This window comes from Tenrec ecaudatus, chromosome 11 (assembly GCF_050624435.1).
Source record: "Tenrec ecaudatus isolate mTenEca1 chromosome 11, mTenEca1.hap1, whole genome shotgun sequence".
Taxonomy (NCBI): Eukaryota; Metazoa; Chordata; class Mammalia; order Afrosoricida; family Tenrecidae; genus Tenrec; species Tenrec ecaudatus.
Window position 1 is genome coordinate 61,302,572 of NC_134540.1, and position 4,852 is coordinate 61,307,423.

Genomic DNA, 4,852 nt, shown 5'->3' on the forward strand with positions numbered 1-4,852 from the left:
GGGTGGTTGATAGTTGGTATCAGAATAGGGTAAAGAATGAAAGGTGGGAGTATTTAAGTGGAGGACCAATGTCCTTCTGCTACCTTAATACTAAACCTATAAACATATGTACATAGTTCTATTTCCCCATCCTCATATATAAATATATCTGCATATGAATATGCATTTATTTAGACCTCTATAAATGCCCTTTGCCTCACAGTTCTTTTCTCTATTTGCTTTGACTTTCCTCTTGTCCCACTATCATGCTCAGTCTTCATTTGGGTTTCAGTCCTTCCTCTTGGTTACATTACCCGTGATCATGCCTTACCAGGCCTCCTACACCCTCCTCACCACCGATTTGGATCACTTGTTCCCTTATCTCTGGGTTTGTTAACACCGCTAACTTTCCCCCCACCTTCCCTTCTCCTAAGTCCCCTTGGAACTGTTGGTCCTGTTGTTTTCTCCTCCAGATTGTTCATCCAGCCTTCTTCTATTAAATTGGCATTCAGGTGCTCACTTTCCCAACACAGCCACTGAAGACAAAGCAGGTGAATAAGCAAATGTGGTGAAGAAAGATCACAGTGCCCTGCTATCAAAAGATATAGCATCTGGGGTCTTAAAGGCTTGAAGGTAAACAAGCAGCCATCTAGTTCAGAAGCAACAAAGCCCACATGGAAGAAACACACCAGCCTGTGCGATCACGAGGTGTCAAAGGGATCAGGTATCAGGCATTGTCAGAACAAAAAGTCTTATCATAGTGAATGAGGAGGGAGTGTGGAGTGGAGACCCAAAGCCCATTTGTAGGTCACTGGATATCCCCTTACAGAAGGGTCTTGAGGAGGAGACGAGCCAGTCAGGGTAAGATGTAGCAACAAGGAAACATACACCTTTCCTCTAGTTCCTAAATGCTTCCTCCTCCCCCACTATCATGATCCCTATTCTACCTTACAAATCTGGCTAGACCAAAGGATGTACACTAGTACAGATAGGAACTGGAAACGCAGGAAATCCAGGGAGGATGATCCCTTCAGAACCAGTGGTGTGAGTGGTAATACTGGGAGGGTAGAGGGAGGGTGGGTCTACCTGTAAACTCCCTAGGGGACAGAAAACCAAAAAGTGGGTGAAGGGAGACATTGGACAGGGCAAAATATGACAAAATAATAATTTATAAATTATCAAGGGTTCATGAGGGAGGGTACAATAGGGAGGGAGGGGGAAAATGAGGACCTGATGCCAGGGGCTTAGGTGGAGAGCAAATGTTTTGAGGATGAGGGCAATGAATGTACCAATGTGGTTAACACAATTGATGCATGTATGGATTGTGATAAGAGTTGTATAAGCCCCTAATAAAATGATTAAAAAGAAGAAGAAAGAATGAAAGGTGAAATTGTCCTTGGACTAATGTGAGATTGGACTTATCTTCTCCTTTGTGAAGGTGAAGGAGATCAGGCATGACCCCCATACCATTTTCTCTCAGGTGTACTGTGTCAATGAAGATATGCTCATTCAAGAAATGAAAGAATTTCAAAGTAAATGGAGATACATATTATGTTCCTGGATCAGAAGATTAAAAGTGTTAAATATGTCAATTCTCCCAAATTTGATAGAGATTTCCTATAATTACTTTCAAAACTTAAGCAAGACATTTTATATGTATAAACAACATAATTAAAAGTGTATGTAGAAAAGCAAACAATTAGAATAGATTTTACAATTTTGAAATGAAGAATGAAATGAGATGAATCCATTTACTTAATGTCCTAATGTATTATAACCTAATGTACTATGTAACTATATTACTCAACACTGTGTAATATTCACAGAGGGAAACATATAGATCAGTGTCACAGGAAGAACAGAGAGATAGGTGTGAAAGCTCTTCTGTGGAAAAAGGATGGCTTTTATACTAAATTACATTAGGGCAACTGGATATCCATAACTGAAACTGCCAATTGAACAAATATGACAGAAATCTCACACTTTATAAAATACATCATAGATTTAAATCTAACCCATGAATATCCTACGTTTTCAAAAAAATCTAGTTTTGTAAATGAGTACTTATAGTTCATTTAAAAAGCGTGACTTATACAGGAATAATTTTAATTAATTGTAGCTCATCAAAATTATCCTCATAACAATCATGTTAAAATATAGATAAGCCACAGAATGGAAAAAAGCATTTGCCAATTTTAGAAATATTGGTATTGAGAATATATTAAGATCTATTAAATTATAAAATAAAACCAAAAGCCAAAGTACAAAAAGAAGTGTTTAATTAGAAAAATGAGTATTAGGCTCAGGGAAATGCTTCAATATGAAAAATAACCTGCATGAATCCTCAGAGAACTATGCTCAGTTTTTACTTGTACAATGCTTATCACAATCCATACTCTTTTTTTTTTTCCTTACACACGGAACAATTTTATTTGATCTGGGAGGGGAGGCTGGGACGGGCAGGGCTAGTGCCCACCAGCGGGGGCTTTCCTGGACATCAGGTGTTCCTCCATTCGGGTTTAGAAGAAACACCCTCATTGATGAAGACCCCACACAAGGCAGGCAACGTAGTGCCTGCCAGGCAGCCTTCGGGAGGGCGGTGCGCCATAGGCACTGCGGGGCCCCTTGGAGAGCAGGGCCTGGAGGTCGGGCTCAAGGTCCATGGTGGGGAAGCGGCGGCTGTACCTGCGCACAGGCACACCATCGCGGCCCACCAGGAACTTCTCGACCAGGTGATAAGCTTGGGGTCCGTCATGAGAGAGGTGGCATCGTCGCTGGGCGCCGGCAGGACCTCCGGGAGGAAGGCAGAGCGGGTGTGCATTGGCGCCGTTCACCTCGCACTTCTCAAAGAGGCAGAAGTTGGGCTCGAACCCGCTTCCAGGTCGGACAGTGCTTGAAGGAATTCAGAATCTCTTCATTCTTGGCGTTCTCCTGATGCCCAAACTGGTTGCACGGGAAACCTAGCACGACCGGGCCTGGGGGGCCGAGGCGCCGCTGCAGGTCGTTCATCTGGTTGTAGTCCCGGACCGTGGGGCCTCAGAGCGACGCCGCGTTCTCGATGAGCAGCACCTGGCCCTGCAGCGAGGCCAGGCTCACGGCTGCCCGCCGGCCTGCGGGTGCGCGGAGAAGGTGTTCATGGAGCGCGCGGCGGCGGCCGCGAGTGGAGCGACACACATGACACTGGGACCGGAGGCGCGAGAGAGACGGAAAGAGGTTGGCAAGAAGAACCCACAATCCATACTCTTATCACACACCCATTGTGTCAAACACATTTGTACATTTGTTGCCTTCATCATTCTCACAACATTTGTTTTCTACTTAAGTCCTTGGTATCAGCTCCTCACTTTTCCCCCTTCCTCCCAGCCCCCCTTCCCTCATGAAACTTTGATAATTTATAACATTATTATTTTGTCATGTCTTACACTGTCAGACTTCTTCCTTCACCCACTTTTCTGTTGTCCATCCCCAAGGGAGGGGGTCATAGGTAGATCCTTGTGATTGGGTCCCCCATTCTACCTTCCCTTCCCTCCACCCTTCCAGTATCCCCACTTTCACTATTGGTCCTGGGAGGTTCATTTGTCCTGTAGTCCGTTTCCAGTTCCCATCTGTACCAGCGTACATCCTCTGTTCTAGCCGGATCTGTAAGATAGGATTGGGATCATGATAGTGGGGATGGGGTGGAAAGCATTAAAGAACTAGAGGAAAGTTGTATGTTTTCACCTCTTGTGGCCCTTCTGTGAAGGGAGGTCCACTTACCTATAGATGGGCTTTGAGTCACCACTCTACACTCCCCCTCATTCACAATGATATGATTTTTTGTTCTTTATACATGATACCTGATCCCATCAACACCTCATTATCACACAGGCTGGTGTGCTTCTTCCATGTGGGCATTGTGGCTTCTCAGAGAGAAGGCCACTAGTTTATCTTCAGGCCTTTAATCTCCCTGGCAGTCTAATTATGTCAGTAATTTTGTACCCAAAGTGGTACATTGTTTTCCATAAAATTTGTTGTTTTATAGTGTAGGCCTGTAATTCTTAAGAAATTACTCATTTTAATTTCTCTAGTAGACATTCCAGGTATGATAACCTTCTTCTGACAGTTAAGATTTACCCCAAGCCACACTCAGGATTACCACCAGGGAGGTTAAGATCCCAGGCACTATATATTTTTATAGCCGGGCACCATCAGCTTTCTTCACCACATTTCCTTATGTACCACTTTGTCTTTAGCGATTGTGTCAAAAAGGTGAGCATCATGGAATGCCAGTTTAATAGAACAAAGTGTTCTGACACTGAGGGAGTACTTGAGTGGAGGCCCACTGTCCATCTGATACCTTAATATGAAACCTATAAATATATGCACATAGATCTCTTTCCTATCATCATATATAAATATATTTACATATGTACATGCCTGTATTTGGACTTCTATAAATGGCCCTTTCCTCCTAGTCGTTTGCTCTATTTCCTTTTACTTTCCTCTTGTCCCGTTTACAGTGCCCCTGATCAAGTCCTACTAGGCCTCTTACACCCTCCTAGCCGATTTTGGATCACTTGTTGTTCCCTTTTTCCTAGGTTTGTTAACACCACTTCTTTTTCCCTGCCTTCCCCTCTCCCATGCCCCCCACCCCGAACTATCTGTCCAGTTGTTTTCTCCTCCAGATTGTTTATCCAGCCTATCTTACCTCGATAGACCTGCAGAGATACTAATATGCACAAAAACAAGACAGATCAAGACAAAGCAACAAAAGAAAACAAAACAACAACCAAAAGAAAAGCCTGTAAATAGTTCAAGGTCTGTTTGTTGACCTTTAGGAGTTTTTTCCAGTGGGGTCTGATGGGGTGCCATGCCCTGACCCCAAAGTCTATTT

The 4,852-nt window shown here is 43.6% G+C and overlaps 1 pseudogene; it reads right to left on the reverse strand.

Annotated features, from left to right (window-relative positions):
* Positions 1-2,513: 2,513 nt before the first annotated feature.
* Positions 2,514-3,155, reverse strand: LOC142460938 (glutathione peroxidase 1-like; annotated as a pseudogene).
* Positions 3,156-4,852: the final 1,697 nt, after the last annotated feature.